The following is a 24,212-nucleotide window of genomic DNA, read 5'->3' on the forward strand; positions in this document are numbered from 1 at the left end:
ATGCAAGTTTAAAGTTAAATTCTCATAGTATTGGATAAATGGAGAACTATAATTAATCCATTAAATGAAATAATTGTTTTATCCTTGTTGCAATCTAAAGTGCAAATATAATAGGGCCTGTTTCACCACTTTCTGATAAAGTGCCGGATAGGATATCCACAACTTATTTGACGGATTCTTTATACTCTATCTCATATCTGTCAAGTTAACTTGTGGATAGCCTATTCGGCACCTTATCAGGAAGTGGTGAAACAGGCCCTTAATAATATAACTGCGAAAGTGTGTCTGTCTGTTGCCTCTTCAAGCTTAAACGGCTGAACCGATTTAGATAAAATTTGGTTTGGAGATACTTTGAGATACGGAAAAGGATGTAGGATAGTTCCGTCGCGGAAAAAGGTACGGTGCCCCCGCAACAAGAAAATGTCCGCGCAACGGAGTTTCGGGCATCATCTAGTAAAAGATTATTAGTTGAAGAATACGTAATTCGTCACTAGATATCTCTAATATATAAAAATAAGTCGGGTTTTCCTTCCTGACGCTATAACTCCAGAACGCACGAACCGATTTCCACGGTTTTGCATTCGTTGGAAAGGTCTCGGGCTCCGTGAGGTATATAGAAAAAAAATATGAAAAAACTTCAAGATAAAATCAGGAAAACAGGGAAAATCTTTTTATGGCACAACAACGTTTGCCGGGACAGCTAGTTACGTATAAAATACTAGATGACGCCCGTAACTCCTTTGCGCCAAAACTCGTTTATCGCGCGGGAACCGTACATTTTTCCGGAACAAAAAGTATCCTATGTCAGTTCTCGGGACTCAAAGTATCTCCACGCCAAATTTCAACAAAATCAGTTCAGCGGTTTGGGCGTGAATAGGTAACAGACAGACAGACACACTTTCGCATTTTCAGTGTGTAACAAAAATAAGAGATAATACTTTAGGGTGTGTATGTGTTCCTTGTAAAGAGTTCACTGTGAAAGTAGCACGACTGAAAGATTCAAATTTTTTTTCACTTTTGTATGGGCAAAGGCCCGCCCGAGCAGCACGACTCACGAGTTTCCCCATACAAAAGTGAAAAAAAAATCTTTCTGAGCTGCTACTTTCACAGTGAACTCTCTACAAGGAACACGTACACACCGTAAAGTATTATCATTTATTTTTATTACACCCTGTATAATATTAGTAAGTACATATATGGTTTGTCTATCTGTCTATCTATCTTGAGCCGCTAAACAACGTCCCGGATTTGACTGTCTGTCTGACAATGTCAACGAACTTCCAAATATAGCTGGGTACTGCAACTGGAGACAAAACAACTAATGCATTTCTCACATTCATACGAGAATTTCTACATACGTAAACGAAGCTTGCCGCTGTCTGTCCTCAAATAAGAACAAAACTGAGTGATAATACTATAGGGTGTATGTGCTAGTAAGGGTGTTTTAAGGGTTCCGTACCCAAAGGGTAAAAACGGGACCCTATTACCACTTCGCTGTCGTCTGTCTGTCTCCAGGCTGTAACTCAAGAATCGCTATAGCTAGACTTCTGAAATTTTCACAGATTGTGTATATCTATTGTCGCTATAACGACAAATACTAAAAACAAAATAAAATGAAAATTTAAGGGGGGCTCCTAAGCAAAAAACAAAATTTTTGGCCCATTTTTGCTCTATGGCGGTGCGGAACCTTTCGTGTTCTCCGTCATTTCTCCGATTATTTCTATCATGCGTGTTGTACCCGTGCGATGGATAATAATATGGTCCGCATGCGGGTGACAACATGCTCCTGCTCCTCCATGACAGGAGAAACATCTATGAAAGGATCCACGCACGGGGGACACCATAAAGTTATTATACCTAGCGGAATAGAGCAACGATCTCGAGCTGTCAAACGAAACCAAAATTGGTTTTCATCTGTGTGAAAAATATGTGTACGTATACACTTACACAAGCATGATTGAACATGAATTCTATGAGATTAAATTGTCAACGTGCGGTACGTGCCGACTGGACGTCAAGAAAAGAGTGCTGCTGTCATGTATCACACGTCTCTATTTACCACGCAGTGTTACTGATAGCGACATCTCTCTTGCTCAGGCCTTTGTTTCTCTATTCCGCTAGGTATATTAACTTTATGGAAAGGATCCACGCGCGGGCGATAACACGCATGACAGGAAAAACGCGGAAAACTGGCAAATACAAAATGTTTGACGTTTCCGTTTGTCAGTTTGTAAGCGCTTTGTACCTCCGGAATAGCTCTCTCGATTCATAATCTGAATTTCATAATATTAATTCAGAATGTCCGGAAAATGAGCCTCCACAGTCCACACATATTTTTTTCAGATTGAGTTTCCGGACGTGTATGGTAAGTTTTCTAAATAAAGATTCTGAATTTCAGATTATGATTTGGAAATCCTTTCTGAATATGTTTTAGGAATTATTTTAGGTACTAATTATTTTTCATTTTAGGTACTAGTTATCCATACTAATTTTACAATTATGCGAAAACGTGTTTAACCGACGTTAAACTTACACCTGCCTACCTAGCATACGCCAACGAGATATCTCACTCTCGAGATAATTAAATTTTGACATTATGAGACGAATAGTTACTCGTCTCATAATGTCAAAATCTCGACATTATCTCGACAAAACTCTATAAAAATGTGTTATTTCGATGATAGATCTACGCGAGAAAAAATTTTTGTCATGCTAGGGTGAATAGAGATGAAGAGACAAACCATCAAACATCGAGAAAACATGTAGAGTGAGATATCTCGTTGGCGTATGCTAGGCTGGCTGATGATGATTTGTTTCGAAACCGGTCGTGTAATTTGTTAAAAGTTGTAATAATATCTTAATATAGTGGAAAAAGTGCACGAAAAGTTGTGTTTTATTAGTGTTCAATATGAATTTCCACCAAGAACCGACAGTACAATCAATAACATATAAAACGTGTCTGCCTTTATGTTTCTTCACGCCCAAACCGCTGAACCGATTTCACTGAAATTTTGTATGGGGATACTTTGAGTCCCGGAAAAGGACATAGGATACTTTTCATCCTGGAAAAATGTACGATCCCCGCGCTATAAACCAATTCTGACGCAACGGAGTTGTTAGCATCATCTTACACCTATAAAATTAATAAGCAACATCAAGCGTCATAGATTTTTCTTCGCTACAAAATGACTCACACTTTTCCTACTTATTTCGTCATCCACAACTAAATTAAGAAGGAATGTATCCTATATGTACCACTTTATATCGCACGGAAACTAGTATTTTAGCATAAAAAAGCCAGAGCCTACGCCGCTACCTACGTCAAAATTTTTGGTAGTTTAGCTTTGTCCTCACTGTGCCTTTTTCTGTTCCTCAAGGGCATGCGTTGTAGCGCAGTTAACAGCGAACGTGAGGCATGCCCGCGACGCATGCCCTCGGACCGTATCCAAAACTTTCGCTTTGTTATTAAAAATGACAGTTTGCGTTGCGTTCGTTGACGCATTCAATTATTGAATGCGCCAAAACGAAAGTGGAATGAAAGAAGATGAAGAAAATTGAAGACGAAAGTAGTGTGGACATAGCTTTTCAGCGTCAATTCACTCACACAATAGGAAAAAACGAGACACAATAGCTTATCTTTTGTTATTGCGGCTGGATGTGGCCGCTTGGGGCTTTATGAATTAATTAATATTATTATTGGCATTTGAAAATGGAATAAAGTAGCAAGTTGCATTCCTGGGAGGCTAAAATAGTCGCATTTTGCAATTCCTCTAAAATCAATTCAGAAACTGAATCGTCAAAATAGTCAAACTGATGAATGTCAAATTAGTACGACTTACTAGACATGAATTTCAAGCAGAGTGACCATTTTGTGATTTTTAAAAAATTTATCATATTTGATATCTATTATGATTCCTAATATTGATTCTCCAAAGCAACCTTTCTATCCCCCCTTGAGAAGAATTGAAAACGAAACAGTAAGGTATTTTTTTTCGCCACGTGGTAGAAAGAAGTGGTCTACTCTCCCTCCATCTTACGAATTTTTTATCAGGTCACTATCCTAACAAGAGTTTAACACTTTTCACTCATCCCAAAAAAGTGAACAACGAACTAAAGAAGTTTTCACTTATTGGTCAAAGAAACACGTGATAAAAGCAAGTCGACACATGTTATAATTTCTAAACGGAAAATATAATATCTTAGGGAATAGTAAAAACTAATAAATAATAATAATTGTAAATTATATGGTAAATGAAATAATTAGTAAATAATCATCAAAGTTTCTTTCGATAACGACACAATTTTCAGGTTAGCTTATTCAAGAAAAGTTATTAAGGGCCTGTTTCACCGCTTCCTGATAAGTGATGAATAGGCTATCCACCAATTAACTTGACAGATCAAGTATGGAGAATCTGTCAAAAAAGTTGTGAATAGCCTATTAGGCACTTTATCAGAAAGTGGTGAAACAGGCCCTTAGACTACTAGATGTTTCCCGTAAGTCGTAACTACAATGTTGGACAGCACTTTATCCCACACGAACCGTATATTATTCATTAAGAAAAACTGTCCTGTATTATATTCAAAGTATCATATGGCGGCTCTCGACATAGGCGAACGCGTTGGCCAACGCGTCTGCAGACGCGTTGGCCCAATGTGTAGAACGGGCGTTCGCGCGTTGGCCGTAGGTATTTAGACGTTGGCCAACGCGCGAACGCCCGTTCTACACATTGGGCCAACGCGTCTGCAGACGCGTTGGCCAACGCGTTCGCCTATGTCGAGAGCCGCCAATAGAGATATAAAGGTTTTCATCAAAATCGGTGCAGTATTTTCCGCGTGAAGAAGTAATCATATTATAGACACTTTTACATACATAAAATTAGCATGGATTTTGGCATTTTTTAATAGATACTTATATTATTTTACGAAATAATAAATACACTTTGGGTGTACACTCCTAGGATATAATAATATTATAGTCATACAGCATGTAATTAAATAACATTTAACAAGTTGTTCTTACTTACTACAAACTAACAAACATATTTTGTTTGATCTTATTAAACTGTGTTAATATTATACTATGTTATAATAGAAGATCAAATGTAATTGATTTTAGTAGCAATTGAATACTGCACACGACAGCTGAAGACGTCAGAACGAATAAACTCTTCGGCCTAAATACTCAAAGGTAGGCAATAAAGAGATAGACACTAAACATTCTAAAATAAAATTGTAACAACGAAAAAAAATCTTGTTTTAAAATCAATAAAAAAGCGAAGAGCAATAATTAAAAAAAACCACTTTAAATACCTTTTTCAAAATCCTTGTTCACTCACTTATTAGAAAAAAAAAAAACAAAACAAATTCGAAATTCAAATGTAAATTTCGACTGTTCGCGCGCGGCCAAGCCGGTGACTGGATGCGCGGTTCAAATCCACTGTCGTGACTCGTGAGTATTTTTAGAGTACGCCCCTTGTTTCAGACACATGGTCGGTTTCCGTTGGGGTAAGTGACATCAAAAATGACACGAATGATTGTGAAATGACACAAATGATAGTGAAATGGGTCAGATTTTTGGCTATTGAAAATCAAGCCAAGATCATTGTGAGCGATTCTGAGTAATTTCGTACTAAAATCGTAAAATTATGGCGAAATCCTTGTCACGCTGAAAATAGTAACAAGATTTAGATGGAGATATTCTAAACGGAAGAAGACATAATATAGTTTTGGCCAGAGAAAAATAATAAGTATACTTATTATGGATTTCTGGCGATAAAAGAATACTTGGATTCTTGTCATTACATATACATTGTATATGTAATGACTAGAGTGCAAGTATTCTTGTATAATATATATATAATACATTCTAGTTTATAAAAACATTGTAAAATCATTTCATAATTTTGTCACTTTTTTATTAGTTCAAAAAAGTTACATAATAATATTGTGCTTTATAATAAAGATATAAAGGGTTTTCATAGCTACAAAAAATATCCTTATAATGCATCATTTCCATGTTTGCTCATGTGTCATGACCAATAAAAGCGAGCGCAATCATCGTTTTCCATCATAGTCCAACGTCTGTTTTTTTTTTCATAACATTTTATTGAAACAAAGCAATATTTATCTAGTTAACCAACATCAATGCTACCATTGCAGGATGTGACAATTTTTATTGTAATTTGCCACATGGTATCTTCAAAAGAATAAAAAAGGAAGTAGGTATAAATTACTCTGACAATAAAATAATTTTACGGTTTAAAATTACCAAGACTTGATTTTTAAGGAAATACAATTAATATATTTTTTTAAGCTCTGTTAAGTTTTCGTTCAATTAAGTTGTCAAATAATTAGAGATTTTCTTCCTTCGTCTGCGTCTAATGCTATGCTATGTATGCTAATCTACATACTATGTAATATCTCTAAAGTAGTTTTTCATTCCATTTTCGTGATACTAAATGTAGCCAACTACTTTTTTGTTTATCACGCGGAAAAATGTATATTATCTAAAGGAAAACTATGTCCTTTCTAGGGACTCTAAATATCTCTACATTGAATTTTATATTTAGTTTCAGCAATTTAAATGCACAGAGATATCAAACAGACAAATAAATACACTTTCATACTCATATGTTACCATAATAAAAAAAGTGAAATAATCGCCAAGTCCATTATCATGAAATTGTTACTGAAATCTCTTATTCTAAACAGGACATTGTACATTACCTAGAAGCGAGGGGAGGATGTCGACTAAAATAGCAACAATGTACCACCCCTTTATAACGAATATCCTGGATGTCTGTTATAAATAGATGTTCGCAGACTTGGCGGCACCACTGCCGTGCCCCCTAATGCGTTTCAGTAAAAGAAAAAAAATATACTTACCTTTGCAATAAAATAAGTTCTAATTCTAATCTATTTTTATTTATATTTTATAAAATGTCTTAAAATGTCTGTCTGTCTCAGGCTTAACCTACGTTATTATAATAATTATTAATTATTACTCTAATAACGCCTCCGTGGTCTAGTGGTATAGAGCGCGGCTCTTGGCTCGGTCGTGGGTACGATTCCCGCGTTGGAAACATATTATTTCCAAGTTTGGTTAGGAGAGGACAATGCAGGCTGATCACCTGATTGTCTGACAAGTAAGGGGCGAGACAAAAAAACACGATACGACGTCGTGACTCGTGTCGCACCACGACGCGGCGTCGTTTCACGATGCGACGCGACGTCGTGTCGTGGGAATCCACGACGAACGTTATGCGTAATCTTTGAATTTCTACGTGAGTTTCTACGACGCGACGTCGTGCCGTATATCGTGGGCCGTGGCACTTTACGATGCCGCGTCGTAGTTTTTTACGATGTTCGTCGTAGATTCCCACGACACGACGATGATCTCTCTAAAGATGATCCATGTGTCGGATGGGCATATAAAAAGTCGGTCCTGCGCCTGATCTCTCGCCAGTCGTGTCGGTCTTCCGTCCCACTGGGTTATGAGAGTAAAGGAATAGAGAGTGCTCTTGATTACTGCGCACGCACTTGGACACTATAAAATTACTCCTGCGTAGCTGGCCTGGTTTCAATGAAACCGGCCACCGTCACCGAAACCGGTGTGGGAGCTATTATTATTATTCTAATATTTAGGATTTTTATGAGCGAACAGAATTCGCATTACAACAGTACCTCCTTTACGCCCATAAAAAAACTCCATATTACCCTAAAATTACAATTTATATCAAAAGAAAAATAATTAAAAATCGTTCTACATTATATAATTACTTATTTTATTAGACATTCATAGTGTTTAAAATAAAATAAATTTCTAATTTAATCAAGAAAACAAGTCCATAAAAATTAATTACTTTCCTTAAAACTAATACAAGGAGTTAGAAAACTTAATTATTTGGAATCGTAAATTACACACTAATTAATGCTCATTTTAATTGTCCAATGTCAAATTCTTGATTTAATATTGTCAAGTATAATAATAATAATAATATCTATGGACGCTTCACACCACGTCAGTCTGGCCCCGTGCTAAGTACCTGAAGGACTTGTGTTACAGGTACCAGACAACGGAAATATATTTAATACTTTTATAATATACATATATTTAAGATTTTTATTATATGATACACATATTTAATACACATCCATGACCTAGGAACTTTGAAAACTTTTTGTTCCGTCGGCGGGATTCGAACCCACAACCCCCGGCTTGAGCTACCAACGCGCTCACCACTGAGCCACAGAGGTCGTTAAAATATAGTATAGAATGTGACATTTAGAAGAAATAATTACTTAATTGTTTGAAACTTATACCACTTTAAATACTTGAATATTCATGAATTTTTGAACTGAAAACATCTCTATCAGCGTTGTGCACTTGATTGAGATGACTAAATAATCGGCCAAGTGCGAGTCGGACTCGCGCACAAAGGGTTCCGTTATAGAGCAAAAACAGGCCAGAATTTGTTTTTTGTATGGGAGCTCCCCTTAAATTTTTATTTTATTTTAATATTATTATTAATTATTCAAGTTAACTTATAATTAGGGTCTTTGTGAAAATTTCAATTGTTGTCATTATTGATAACGAGCAAAAAAGGCCAAAAAAATCACGTTTCTTGTGTTGGAGCCCCCCTTAAATATTAATTTAATTTTGTTTTTAGTATTTGCTGTCATAGCGGCACCTGATATACACAATCTGTAAAAAAAATCAGAAGTCTAGCTATAGCAATTTAAGGCAGACAGACGGACTTACGGACGGACAGACGGACAGTCAACGAAGTCTTAGGGTCCCGTTTTTACCCTTTGGGTACGGAACCCTAAAAACCATCAGAATTCAGAACGTCGAAAATTCGAGACGGGCATACAAACTCACTCATATGACTTTAGCCTTTATGGACATACAAACTCACAAACTTTCGCCTTTATAATACAAGTTTGATTTTTTATCAGGCGATCTACCAACTCGTTTCTTATTCCAGCTACTCAATATTTATCGAAACCACTTAATTAGAGAATAACGAACGTCTGAAGCATTGTTAGTTTGAGAGCCTCCTCGATTCGATACCAATTCAGTATAGGTTTTTTGTAGTTTTTGTTGTAACTAATGAACGGACCTGAAAATATTATGAAAGTTAGGGTGGGTTTTTTTTAAATGAAATAAGGGGGCAAACGAGCAAATGGGTCACCTAATAGAAAGCAACTTCCGTCGCCCATGGACACTCGCAGCATCGGAAGACCTGCAGGTTCGTTGCCGGCCTTTTAAGAGGGAGGGTAATACTTCCCTACCCTCCCCTATTCCCTTCCCTCCCCGGGAAGGGAATAGGGGAGGGTAGGGAAGGGAATAGGGTAGGGAATTGGGCCTCCGGTAGCTGACTCACTCGGCGAAACACAGCGCAAGCGCTGTTTCACGCCGATTTTCTGTGAGAACGTGGTATTTCTCCGGTCGAGACGACCCATTCGTGCCGAAGCATGGCTCTCCCACGTTGCACCAACTTACTTTAACTATAACTGAAACTTTAACTATAACTACGATGCAAAATGTCAAATCTGTGGTTAAAGTAAAAAATGGACGCCATAGGTATTTAAACATAACCATAGAGCTCGACAAGGCTTTTAAATGCACGTGGCGAAAAAAGGAACTAACGCTGTCATCATTCAAAAACGCCATTTTTGACAGTTCCCCTTTACCAGCAGCGCCCCCGCCCACGTTCATTTAAAGCCTTGTTGGACCAGCAACGTCCTCTGTCAAATTCTGTGGTCGTTAAGGTTAAAGTTAAATTAGCCTTAACTATAACCATAACTTTGACCATAACTTTAATTTTAACCACGCCTCTGGTGCAACCCTTACACTTTCATTCGAAATTGGTGGAATAAAAGATGGCGCCTGTAACTCAGTTGCGCCAAATTTCGTTTATCGCGTGGGAACCGTACATTTTTTGGGTATAAAGTACCCTTTGTCCTTTCCCATGACTCAATAAAGAAATAAGAATTCTGACCGTCACATCTCAATACATTTTGGAAAATCTCTTATATGTTAGAAAGAACATAAATATTTTCAAAAAGAAAAGTGATAATCATAATGTAAATACTAGAAATAAGAACAAGTTAGCAATACCAATGTTCAGACTAGCCAAAATAAGCAAATCCTTTAAAGGCCAATGTATACGCCTATACAATAAAATCCCAGAAAATGTTCAAAATCTACCTTTAAACAAATTTAAAAAAGCAGTTAAAGAACGTTTGTGTGCTAAAGCGTATTATAAAGTCAATGATTTCTTCGAGGACAGCACACCTTGGGAATAGGGTGGCTCCATGCAGGTTACTTTTCTTTTAATTTTGTTACATAGCTGTAAGCCATAACATTGTAATTTTCCATTTTTTTTTGCAAAAGATGGCCCCGTGCGAGTTTCTTACGCCGGTTCTTCTCGGCGGGGTAGTTCCCGAACCGGTGGTAGGCAACGTAGTTTCTTCGTTCGACTTTCAAAAAGTGTATCATGATACCCATTTTGAATAAAAAGATATTTTATTTATTTATTATTTATTCAAAGTATCTCCACACCGAACTCCAGTAAAAGCGGTTCAGCGGTTTGGGCATGAAGAGGTAACAGACAGACACACACGCATTTATGATATTAGTATGGATAATTTATCCGGGGCTCGACGTTTATTTTATAATAATAATAATAATAATAACGTTTATTTAACATAAGACTACCATAAGACAAAACACATTACAATACATAGAGAAAAATAAAAGAAAAATAATTACAAAAATAATAATATAATAATATCATGTAGAATGGTACAAGTAGTGCATTGTCATGTCTACGGCCAAAAAGGACACCACTCAGGCGTATCACCGTGACGTACACCACAGTGCCTGGTATTATGTGGTTCCTAGTAAACCGTCATCTGAAAACAGGGACGGATAAGCACTCAGCAATACATTGTATTGCTGAGTGCTTATCTCTCTGTCATCTAACTCAACATAAATGACGCCCGCAACTCCGCTGCTTTTTGCCGTCCGTTTGTCGCGCGGAAACCGAACGTTTTTCTGGGACTCAAATTATCTCTATACCAAATAGCAAAAGCGGTTCAGCAGTTTGGGCGTCAAGAGGTACCAGACAGACAGACATACTTTGACATTCATATTATTAGTATGGATCTGTGTGTTCTCATGTGATGAGTCACTCATATGTTAATCATGTCAATGAGTTGATGGGTTTGCTTAAACGTTTTAATTGATGTTTCCCAAAAATGTTTAGCCGCATCCGATGTCATGGCACTTCTCGCAATGTCACAATAATATTATTTAGGGTTCCAATTTTTTTTTTTATAAAATAAGGGGGCAAACGAGCAAACGAGTCACCTGATGGTAAGCAACTACCGTCGTCCATGGATACTCGCAACATCAGAAGAGCTGCAGGTGCGTTGCCGGCCCTTTAAGAACCTTCAAGAAGAGAGCATATTCCCATACGCTCTCTTCTTGAAGGTTTGCAGGTCGTATAGGTCCGGAAAAACTGCTGGTGACAGTTTGTTCCAGAGTTTTACAGTGCGCGGCAGAAAGTTACGCGAGAAACGCACCGTGGAAGACTGCCACTCATCAAGGTGATGAGGATGGTATGTTTTTCGCGTGGGACGACAGCGAAAAGTTGCAGGACGTATGTTTCCGAACAATTCCTCAGAGCACTCCCCGTGATACAACCGATAGAGGATGCAGAGTGAAGCTACATCTCGGTGTAATTCCAATTATTTCGAACAGCTTGGTAAGGGGTCCAAGCTGTTCGAAACACTATGGCAGTCAACAATTCGAGCGGCCCTTCATTGGATACGATCCAGAGGGCAGAGGGAGCAGTTAGTATTTAGGCGCCCCTGCCCAGAGATGAGAACAATATTCCATATGAGGCCGAACCTGCGCCTTGTAGAGTTGTAGGCGTTGGTCCGGACTGAAGTATTGTCTCGCTTCTTACATTTATTATATATAATTAACTTACATCCCCGAAGGAAAAAACGGCACTGTGTCACTAAGAATTCGCTGTCTGTCCGTCAAAATTATTGTATGGCCAAAGACTTTGGTACATTTATCATAGAAACACTGAAGTCAAAAGAAACTCTTTCAGCGCTGCTACTTTTACAGTGAACTCTATTTATGGAACTCATACACAAGAATTACCATTTAGATTTTGTTACATTCTGTACAGAAATAAAACCCTCATCGGATCTGCTAGCGACACATTTCTACTTATATAAATAAAAATGAATTTTCAATTTTCTTGGTCTCGCTATGTCTCGCTAAAACTCGTGAACGGTTGAAGCAATTTGGCTGATTTAAGTTTTAAATTAATGTTCATAGAATAAGTCCAGGGAAGGCTTATATCAGGCGGTAAGTGTTCACAAACGAAAGTTCACCAAGTCTTCAAGTAGATAGTATAAAGCTTAGCCTCCGTGGTCTAGTGGTATAGAGCGCGGCTCTTGACTCGGAGGTCGTGGGTTCGATTCCCGCGTTGGAAACATGTTATTTCCAAGTTTGGTTAGGACAATGCAGGCTGATCACCTGATTGTCTGACAAGTAAGATGATCCATGCGTCGGATGGGCATGTAAAAAGTCGGTCCTGCGCCTGATCTCTCGCCAGTCGTGTCGGTCTTCCGTCCCACTGGGTTATGAGAGTAAAGGAATAGAGAGTGCTCTTGTGCACTGCGCACACACTTGGGCACTATAAAATTACTCCTACGTAGCTGGCCTGGTTTCAATGAAACCGGCCACCGTCACCGAAACCGGTGTGGGAGCTATTATTATTATTATTATTATTTGTATTTTTTAAATTTTCTTTTCTCCCTTGTGGGGTAGCTACTGCAGTTGCGGGCTTGTGGCCAAACAACTGCAAGTAAATGTGAAATTAAGTGATGGATAAGAATTTTCGGACAATTCGGCATGTATTTAAGATGACTGCTTTCTGTAAGATTATGTATGTAAGTGGATGTATATTAAGTGTTTTGAGTGATGTGTGTAGTGTCTTAGGTATGATGCCTGTGGTTGAGATGATGATTGGTATGATTTTAATTGTGCTTACTCTCCATTGCGCTTTTAGTTCTATTGACAAGTCTGTGTATTTTGTGAGTTTGGTTATGTGTGTACTAGTGAGGTTGTGTGAGTTAGGTATGGCGACATCTATGAGGTAGACGGTTTTGTTATGTTTGTCGTGAAGTGTGATGTCAGGTCTATTGTGATGTACTGTCTTGTCTGTCAGTATTGTCCTGTCCCAGTAGAGTTTATAGTCGGGTGATTCTAGTATTATTTGTGGTGTGTATTTGTAGTATGGTAATTTTTCGGAGATGAGGTTGTGTTTGTGTGCGAGTAACTGATGTATGATTGCTGCTACTTGGTCGTGTCTGTGTTTGTAGTCTGTCTGTGTGATGGATAAGCAGGCACCTGTAATATGCTGTATTGTTTCTGATTGCTTATGGCAGTGGCGACAGTGGTCGCTGCTCACGTTACGGTCTCTAATAATATGCTTTCTATAGTTCTTTGTATCTATTACCTGATCCTGTATTGCGAGCATAAATCCTTCCGTCTCAGGGAACAGCTCCCCTCGCTTTAACCATGCGTTTGACGCTATTTTGTCAACGGCGTTGTTGGTAAGGTCAAGACGGTGCCGGCCATGTAGTGATTTTTGTGCCCATGCTTCGATTTTTTGCTGGTTTGTGTAAGTTTTTATAGTTTTTGCTTTATCAGCTAGTGCCAGTGGTGTGTAAGTGTCAGCATGACAAATAGCAAGGTGGAGTGTTTTTGTGTGTGCGTGGTTGTAAAAGAATGTTCTGAGTAGTGTTAATTGTCTATTGTGTAAATTTAAAATGTCGATGAGACCCCTACCGCCCTCTATTTTTGGTAAAATTAATCGTTGAAAGCAGGCTCTTGGGTGGTGCTTTCTATGTTTTGTCATAGTTGTGTTTATTAATCTTTGTAAAGTTTTTAATTCTGTTAGGTTCCAGCGTATTACACCAAAGGAGTATGTGAGTATAGGTATGGCATATGTATTTATCGCTTTAATTGTGTTTTTTGCGTTCAGATGTGTGTGTAGTATTTTATGTAGTCTTGCTTTGAATTTCTGTTTGAGTAGATTTTTAGTTTCTTTATGATGTATTTGCTGTGATTGGTAGAAGCCTAGGTATTTGTATCCCTCTAATGGGTCAACTGGATCAATTATTTCGTCATTGTTAAGTTTATACTGTATATTATGTTCTATTTTACCTTTATTTATTGATTGTGTTTTACATTTATCTATCCCAAACTCCATTTTTATGTCATTAGAAAAAGATTGTGTACGGTCAGCAAGAGCGTGTAAGTGGTTTAGTGTGTTTGCAAAAATTTTGATGTCATCCATATAGAGAAGATGTGAAAGTGATGTATGGTGTGAATTATATTTGATCTTAAATCCGTAGTCATTTTGATTAAGTATAAAAGAAAGAGGGTTAAGGGCAAGGCAAAACCAAAGAGGACTTAAAGAGTCTCCTTGGAATATACCTCTCTTTATGTAAATGAAGTCAGTTTCAATAGCTTTAGTCGAGTCAAAAATTTTCAATTTGGTGTGCCACTTGGGCATAATTATTTCTAGACAATTTATTATTACGGGATTAATTTGTTTTATATGTGTTAATAAATTTAATGTTTTAAAATATAAATAAGCCAGGAGTGTGGTACAGAATCGAAAGCTTTCTTATAATCTATAAACATAGTGTATATATTACGTTTCTGTTTAAGAGCCTGTTGTGAAATTACGGAGTCTATTATGAGTTGTTCCTTGCACCCTTGGCTAAACTTACGGCATCCTTTCTGCTCTTCAGCTAGAATATTATGTTCATTTATATGTGTATATATTAAATTGCTTATGCATGCTGTTATAATCTTGTAGATATTTTGCAGACAGGTTATAGGCCTATATTTTGCGGGGTTTGAAGTATCCGAATTATCTTTTGCTAGCATGTAAGTTATACCCTGTGTAATAAAGGATGGTATTGTGTCTGGCGATTTAATGAATGAATTTATGTGCTTGAGTAGTATTGTATGTGTGGATGTAAATTTTTTAAACCAGTAATTATGTATGTGATCAGATCCGGTTGCTTTCCAATTATGCGTTTTACTTATAACTGCTTTCATATTTTTGAGCTGAATTTCTTCAAATTTCATGACAGGAATGTCTTTGATTCTATCTTTATCTTTATCAATCCATTGACTATTTTCATGTTGAACTGGATATGAACATATATTGGACCAGTAGGTATGCATGGACTCTGACGACGGTACAGGACTATAATTATTTTGTGGGCTATCATTGTTTTGAGTTAGTTTTCTGTAAAATAATTTTTCGTTATTTGTGAATTCCTTATTTTGAGTTTTTCTAATTGTGCATTCGTTATACCTTTTTAACCTGTTGGATAGTATATTTAGTTTCTGTTTTAAAGTATCTAAAAAATGTGTTATATCAGAGTTTTGGGCCTCGTGTTGGGAATGAATTTTATATCGTTGCTTAATTTTTTCTATTTGTTTTTCTAGGTGGGCTGATCGGGTACCTTTTGCATATGCCGTTAGTCGGCCTATACATGCTCTAAGTTCATTAATTCTACGTTCCAGACGTCTATGCCACCATGGTTTCGTTCGTGGTTTGTTAAAGTTAGCTGCATTGTTATTGTTGATTCTCACTCCGTTAAATTTGATTGTGGTGTATGCTGCAGTATAAATGTAAGTATGTAGCGTGTTAAAATCAGTGTCGTCTGTCAGTATGTTAGGAAGTATTTCAGTATTAAGGTAATGAACTATCTGTTTTATTTTTCTGGAGGGTTTTAATTTAGGTAAGGATGGCCGTGTTGTTGGATCGGTATCTTTAAATATATTATACGTATCTGTAAACATTTCTTTCAATTGTGCTTCTAATTCTGATGACAATTTTAAAGGTGAAGGTAAAATATTAGGACAGTCTTCAGTTGGTAAGTGAATACATTCATTTAACACGTTTTCTGTTGAATTAAGGTCAGGTGGTCTAGTCAAATCGTCTGTCTGTTCTTCATTTGAAGTATTCAGCTGCTGCTGCACTTCATCGCGTATCCTTTTAAGATGGTCTTTAGATAGAAGGTGATTATTGACAATCGATCTTCGTTGGTCAGCTATTCTTTGTATTGACAGATGAGCTATTGAGGGGCATATGGTGGTAATTTCTTTATGTAATAATGGTCGGTACGTGGTGAGGTCAGTCTCTAGTTTGGTAATCCTGTAATAGGTCCGCATTATCGTTTCATTTATTTCAATTGTCCATCTCATTTTTCGACTTCTACCGTTGGTGTCGGTAGTTTCTAATTGTGTCATATTTTGTGGAGTCAAATGCTGATTTTGGTTTCGTAGTAGAATTTTTACGTCATTTTTAATACCTAATATTTCTTGAGGGCTTAAAAGATGTCTCTGGACTATTGCTCGTCGTTGGTCACCTACTCTCTGCTTTGATGCTTCCATTTCTGGGTATTGTGATGAGAATAATGTGTGTAAATGTGATAAGTAAGATTTAGTATCGGATTCTAAATTTGTGAGTATGAAATAGTGGCGCATTATGAAAATGTTCATTTGTTTAGACCATTTTTTACGCTTGCGCACCATACTGTAGGCGGGTGCAGTAACTCTGGCTGGGATAGCCTCCTGCACAACATCCACAGTAGATCTGATTGTCATAGGTGACAATGTATTTGATGAACTAGAGTGAGTAGCCATGATATATGAAGCTGGAGATGATGGTGGCGATGAAAAGAGGGATGAAATTGATGAGAGACTAGTTGGTGAGTTGTCTCGACTATGATATTGGCGTCTGATAACATTGTTATTGTGTGATACGGTGCCCTCCCCAGAATACGCAGGGCAGCCCAGACCCGAGGGTCCGGGGCGGGATTCTCCATCGCGCAACGCTCCGGTACCCGCCTGGGGTATAATTCTGTTTCTTAGTCGCATCACATAATCTGGTTTCCTAAGAGAAGAGTTAACTAAACGAGAAATATAGTAAAAGGGAAAACATAGTTGGTGAAAGATAGATAAAAATAAAGACGATTCAAAACCAAGGATTGACTAATAAAAAGACGATGAAAAGATTGATAAAGAAAGACAGAGCCGATGATCAGCCACGTGAGTACCTCACCCCGTAGAGGGTGGGGTGGCGCACCCAAGTGTTGCCCGGGGACACTAACTGGGAAGAACCGGCTTCACCCCCTTATTATTATTATTATTATATAGTTTAGCGTACCAAATACCAATGCATCAAATTCCGTCAGAATACCCACGCGTTCTTATAAAATATCTTTGTTTAGCTCATGTTTAGACGTGCCGGTGGAAAATCGATTGTCAGGTCAACGTGCTCTATGTTTACAACATTATAGTATAAGTTTAAACAGTACAATAACTCTAACTAGTGCAGCTGTTTTCAAAATCTACTCCGTGGAGCCTTTCTAGGGGGCTCTACGAGAATTCCAGTAATAAAAATATGTGTGACATCTAATCACACGCTCACAAACACCGTGCCGAAGTGTGGCAACGCCGCACCGGACGGACGCACCGTCGGAGAGGGGTGTGTTAGGTTTTTTCGTTACGGAATTTCTTGATTTCAAAGCCCGTGATAAAAGCTATGCAATAGCTTAATAAAAATGCACCTCTGCTATCAATCAATGTCCCAATTTAGTTTTTCATGCATTACTCTTAATAAATACATTATTAAATGTTCATTTTACAATAGTTTACAATCTATAAAAATGCACAACAATGATTGTACGTCATTTTTTACAATTTTCTATATGTTACGGTACTGTCAAAAATTTCGGTTTTCTAAAGGGTTCTGCCACCAAAACAAAATTGGGACCGCTGGTCTATAAGTGTGAGTCACAAGTTAGATGCTGCCTTGGAAAAGTGTTGTTTCTTGATTGTCTGATAATTCATGCGTTGGATGGGCATGTAAAAAAAAAATAAAGATCTGCCAATGATCTCTCGCCTGTCGTGTCGGTTAGCCGTCCTATAGGGTTACAACTTACAAGAGTAAAGGAAGAGCGAGTGTTATGCACACACTTGGGCATTATAAAATAGTATTAGCCTGGTTAATGGTTATGCAGTAAAGTCACTCAACACACTAATGTGTGTGTTTGTGTGTGACTCAATCTGTCTATTATGTAATTTACTGTATATAACACTATACTGTGTTATATCAGCTGCTATTTTCAGTAGACTATCATCACTTTTAATAAAACGTGAAAAACGTCATAACTAAACTGCCAAAATACTTGAAGCAAGGGCATAGCAGCATTTCTTTTATTTTTGCAGATCCAGAATTGCTTGATCCACAAAAAAACTGAAAAAAATATTCAGCGACTCTTTGACCTTTGACTGTAAGATATATTATTTTAAAAAGAAATTAAAAAAATAAACTATGTTTGAACTTTTAAAACATTTTAATCGTAACTCAGAAGTTAAAAGTAAGATTTTAACTTTAAAAATTAAATAAAACATTTTAACACGTAACACAGCTACAAGTCATTAAAATAAACTCCAAAATTATAGTAATTTGTAAAACAGTAGGAAAGAAATACGCCATTATTGGAAATTGGCAGAAATGAGTGTGTAATGTGTATGACAAGTAAAACCAGTTTGGTTGTCAGTTTTTCTGTCCCAGCTTTCGTTTCACATGAATTATTTGTTAACAGTTATCACCACACAAGAAGAATTATAATGACTTCACAAGTAATATATCGCTTATATAGAATTTAATGTTAGTTGCAATAATTAATTAAGAATGAATTTGACAAATGCGTTTATTAAAATGTCAATAAAAAAATTACTGTCATCTGATTGGCGCCAAAATTGACGCCATGATGGCGCCAAAATCTTTTTTATAGAAATCAAATAAATGGGATATCATGATTTATTAGTATTTTTTGTTTTTAAAACGCCAAATGTATTGTTTTAAAACGCGAAATGGCCAAATCGTGTTCATTGAAAAATAGCTGTCATTTTGCGATTCCTTTTTCAAAACATTAATAATGACGCCAATGGAATTCCTTTTTCAGAATTTTGAAAAAAGAACCGTAAATTTCGCGGTGTAAAATTTTTATCGCGCCCAAGTTTGATCGACTTTGCGTATCTTTTGACACATCTAAATGTGTTCGGAATGAATGGCCAGAATTCCAAGTTTTAAAACGGTCAAGCCTGAAACATGCTTAACCCTCGGTCAGTCGCGTGTGGTCTTTAAAAGCCCGGAGTTTGCGAAATCGAGAAAAAACTATATTTAAATAATTATTAATCGTAGCAACTCCGCTCTTTAGGTAGCTTCCTAAAAGGAATTATATTTCGATATAATTGCCACTCATCTGAGCTTGCGTGCATGTATTGTGTGTTACAGATGTGTTTATTCACGCTGGGGTCTTTAAAGACCCCAGGTGACCAACCGCGTAACTAAATTCGATTTAATATTTTCATACAGTTTTTACATTGAAATGGGTTTCTTTTGTGATTTTCCTTGTATTTTAATACTAAATCAATTAAAATGTTCGTGTGTTAATTCTTATTGTTTTATATTGCATATAAGAAGTTTTAGACGCACTTTTCCAGAAATGCATATTTTGCTATGTATACCAAAATGATGATGATTATTTTTTGATGATGATAAGAAACTAATTGTCAGTATATTTACCATACGTTTAAAGTATTAGAACAGGAAAATGTATAAATTATATAAGGTTTTGTTGCTGAAAATGTTTAACATTCAATAGTTTATAAGTTATTTAGACATAGCTTTTTAAATTTCAATCTAAGTTATAGGAAATTTAACTATTATTTTAGTCACCAACACGTTTTACCACAGTTTTAAAATACTGTTGATTTTTTTGTTTAATTTTCCCAACTCACGGTTTCCACTTGAAATTTTTTGACTTCTATTTGTAATACTTATAACCAAAACTTGGTTATAAGTATTCAAAATGTAATTAATCTTTTGAATAAATCTAATTAACCTTTAATTAAATAACAATAATTTACAGATAAAAGTTAAGAAATATATAAATTTATGCCATTTTTTATGTCATTTAATTTTCGGGCTTTCAAAGACCCCAGGTGACCAACGGCGTTATTTTAAAAGCGCGACCAACCTAGGGTTAACATCATCATCAACATCTCGTACCTACTTAAGTTGACGCCTTGATAATTTGGCTGCAGCGATACCGTATCGATTTTTCTCAACATTGACTAAAGCTAAGAAATTAAAGTTCATTGTCAGTATTCACATGTCTTTATCTTTGAATTACCCATAGCATAACACGATTGGTCAACTTTTATGACACAGAATAATTAATCAGAAAGACCTCTATAAAAACAGGGATTCTAATTTTGCCAACAGAGGAGAGTGATATAAGCTTCAAAAATTTGTACATAGATTAGTTCAAGCATACACTATAATTTGCCCATAGCTTATATGAAATATATTTATGGTTTTTAAATTACGCGACAAAAACCATTTGGTCGCTTACGCCCTTTCCATTTCTTGCTGTTCCATTTCTTGTTTCCTGTCCCGGCCTTTCATAGAAAACAAGCGGTCTAAAACATATGCAAAACGATTTTTTACTTGAACGCGGCGACACCTTAATATTTTTTTACATAACATTATTAAAATCGCTTAAATGCAGAAAAAATGGATGGACTGGACATAAAGAATATAAAAATCATTTATGTACAATTATTTAATTCATTATGAAGAGTCCTAGAAAATAGAATATTATAGTACGTGGGAGAGCCATGCTTCGGCACGAATGGGCCGGCTCGACCGGAGAAATACCACGTTCTCACAGAAAACCGGCGTGAAACAGCGCTTGCTGTGTTTCGCCGAGTGAGTGAGTCTACCGGAGGCCCAATTCTCTACCCTATTCCCTTTCCTTCCCATCCCTACCCTCCCCTATTACCCTATTCCCTCTTCAAAGGCCGGCAACGCACCTGCAGCTCTTCTGATGCTGCGAGTGTCCATGGGCGACGGAAGTTGCTTTCCATCAGGTGACCCGTTTGCTCGTTTGCCCCCTTATTTCATAAAAAAAAAATAGTAAGTCCAGGTTCACATATTGAAAATGACATAGACTTATTCCACTGTAACACAGATTTTATCCAAAAACACCCTGAGCTGATTTATTAAAAGTATTTTAAAGACTATTTAAGACATCGAGAGGAGAAGAATGCTTACATTAAAGAAATTAAGAAGAAAAGAAGAATAAGTAATTAAAAAAAGTGCTTACCTAAGTCTAGACAACCGTAAAGAATTTAGAAGTGCCACAGGCTGTAAAAAATACGCCTGAAACTAAAAGCAAATTGAATAGGAAGAAATTTATAGCTAAATCCAGACAAGAAAACAAAAAGTGGACCTGCAAACGAAATCACACCCTAAAATCCTAGTAATTAGGTTCATTTTCGAATGGTACGTACGAGAAAATTTAATTTATGCCTTATTATTATTGAATTAGAGTGTATTTTCGATAGCCAATTACTGGGTGACCAGACTGAAAGTCTTTGCACCTTTTTATTGTAAATTTTCGTGTTCAGGACTTGTATATTTAGCTCTAAGCCCTAAATATAGTTTTCACTTGTAAAAGCTTGAGTTTTCAATGTTTTCTTATTGACATTTTTGTTACAAGGGCCTGGCATACGTTGTTTGGCATTATATTCGATTTGAGAATTAATATTCTCAAATATTGTACATACTTAACTTTTAAACATTGTCAGTAGTTGTATTAATGTCATGCAAATCTCAGATACTTTTTTAAGCGCGATTCAGATATTATGTAGGATCTTAATTTTGTCCGCTAAAACATTATTTTGTGTACAAAAAAATAGTTATTGACCTACCCGATAAGAACCCAAAATTTCAGCAAAATCGGTCTAGAACTTTTAGAGGAGTTTCAAAATAAACATCACGACACGAGACTTTTTCAGAATAAACAGATTTTTCACATAAAATTGATTATAAACGTGAACTTTCGCATTTAAAATTGATTTAAAAATGGAACGCGCTCCATTTATTTTCAGTGCTGCCGCACCAAACCGCATTATTTCCAGTGTTGCCCGCTGTAGACAAATAATTTACCACAATTTACATTTTGAATGGTCTTTTGTCTAATGCATTACTTAGCTTGATAGATCCACCGCATATGTTTACAGAGGGGAAGTTTCAAAATAGATTTTTAAAATGGCGCCCAATAATGCCCCTACTGATGTTTTCAAAATCTTAGGACTAATAAGGATAACATTTTATTTTACTAATATTATAAACTAGACGCAATACGCCAATACTCGTTTATCGCGCAGGAACCGTACGTTTTTTTACGGGGTAAAAGTATCCTATGTCCTTCCCTGGAGGCTGGAACTCAAAGTATCTCCATGTAAAATTTCACCAAAATCGGTTCAGCGGTTTGGGCGTGAAGAGGTAACAGACATACAAAGACACTTTAGCATTTTATATTCTTAGCATGGATTTAAATGTGTATGTCTGTTACTTTTCCACTCTTAAGCCACCGAACTTTATGTGCAAAGCAAGGGCGGTGACCGAATTAAGAAATTCCGTAACGAAAATAAAGCTAACACCCCATAACAGGTAACGTAGCTTTACCACGGCAGTCCCCGAGTGCTACACGTACTTTTTAGGGTTCCGTACCCAAAGGGTAAAAACGGGACCCTATTACTGAGACTTCAATGTCTGTCCGCCTGTCCGTCTCTCCGTCTCTCCGTCGGTCTGTCTGTCTGTCTCCAGGCTGTACCTCAAGAACCGCTTCAGCTATACTTCTGAAACTTACACAGATTGTGTATATTTGTTGCCACTATAACAACAAATACTAAAAACAAAATGATATTAACATTTAAGGGGGGCTCCCATACAGCAAACCTGATTTTTTCGGTCTTTTTCGCTCTTCATTGATAATGGCAAGATTTAGGCACTTAAATTCTTCACACATTCTTTTGTTATATGTGTACTTTAATATTTAATAATAATATTGAAATAAAATAAAATTTAAGGGGGGCTCCCATACAAAAAACACAATTTTTTACTATTTTTGCTCTATAAAATGGTACGGAAACCCTCGTGCGCGAGTCCAACTCTTGGTGCAATTTTTTTTACTTTTTAGCAACATTCAAATAAAGAAAAAGTTTTTTGTCACTCCTCATTTAACTGTAAGCACTTTTGAGATCTTTTTATCTAGTTTCAATATCAATAAACGAAAATAATTACGGCTATTGTAAAAAGTGTGTCCAATCGATAAATAAATGTTACTTAGTTATTTCCTGTAGTACTTACCAACACAAAAAACGTACAGTTATAAAACGGGATATGGAAACAAGAGGCACTCTAGGAGTGCTGGCAGAGGTGACAGCGAAACAGCAGGTTCAGGCATGCAATTTCTCTGCTCTTTTTTTATGAAGTAAGGGGGCAAACGAGCAAACGGGTCACCTGATGGACAGCAACTTCCGTCGCCCATGGACACTCGCAGCATCAGAAGAGCTGCAGGTGCGTTGCCGGCCTTTTAAGAGGGAATAGGGTAGGTAATATGGGAGGGTAGGGAAGGGAATGAGGCAGGGGGTTGGGCCTCCGGTAAACTCACTCACTCCGCGAAACACAGCGCAAGCGCTGTTTCATGCCGGTTTTCTGTGAGCCCGTGGTAATTCTCCGGTCGAGCCGGCCCATTCGTGCCGAACATCGCTCTACCACGTAAATGCTCACGCTCGTTAGAAAGAGCGGTATCTTCCTCTTCTACGCCGCGCCGGTAGCCTAAAAATGGATATAGGATCGCCAAAGAAACACGTTACACGCCGGAAGTAAAAATAAAGCAGGTACAGATATACAATTTAGCCAAGTTGTAGTAAGAGGGATAATATTAGACTTCCTTTCCTACATTGCGCCATTAGTCTACTCTCTACATAATATTATACACCCTGAATTATGAATGTAAAAGTATCTCTATCTGTCTGTCTCTCTTTCACGCCAAAACTACTGAACCAATTGTAATGAAATTTTGTTCACAGATAGTCTAGGCAGAGGTTCCCAAGCTCTTTTATTTCGTGGCCCACTTTTAAGGTGTAGGTGCATACTGTGGACCCCCTGTAACATCCCCCCCCCCCCCCACAACACTAATTTGAGCGATAGAAGTCAAGTCGGGTC

The 24,212-nt window shown here is 37.0% G+C and overlaps 1 protein-coding gene across 5 annotated transcripts in view; it reads right to left on the bottom strand.

The window, feature by feature from the left end:
• The window catches only part of LOC121738064 (irregular chiasm C-roughest protein-like), a 101,752-nt gene that overhangs the window by 51,071 nt on the left and 26,469 nt on the right, over positions 1 to 24,212 (bottom strand). For 4 of the 5 annotated variants that reach the window (XM_042129888.1, XM_042129890.1, XM_042129886.1 and 1 more), the window contains exon 1: positions 5,311 to 5,402. The exons of the other annotated variant lie outside the window; for it this stretch is intronic. The gene's annotated coding sequence lies outside the window, so the exon portion shown is untranslated. Of the gene's footprint in view, positions 1 to 5,310; positions 5,403 to 24,212 lie in introns of those variants that run through there. 5 annotated transcript variants of the gene reach the window in all.

This window comes from Aricia agestis, chromosome 22, assembly GCF_905147365.1.
Source record: "Aricia agestis chromosome 22, ilAriAges1.1, whole genome shotgun sequence".
Taxonomy (NCBI): Eukaryota; Metazoa; Arthropoda; class Insecta; order Lepidoptera; family Lycaenidae; genus Aricia; species Aricia agestis.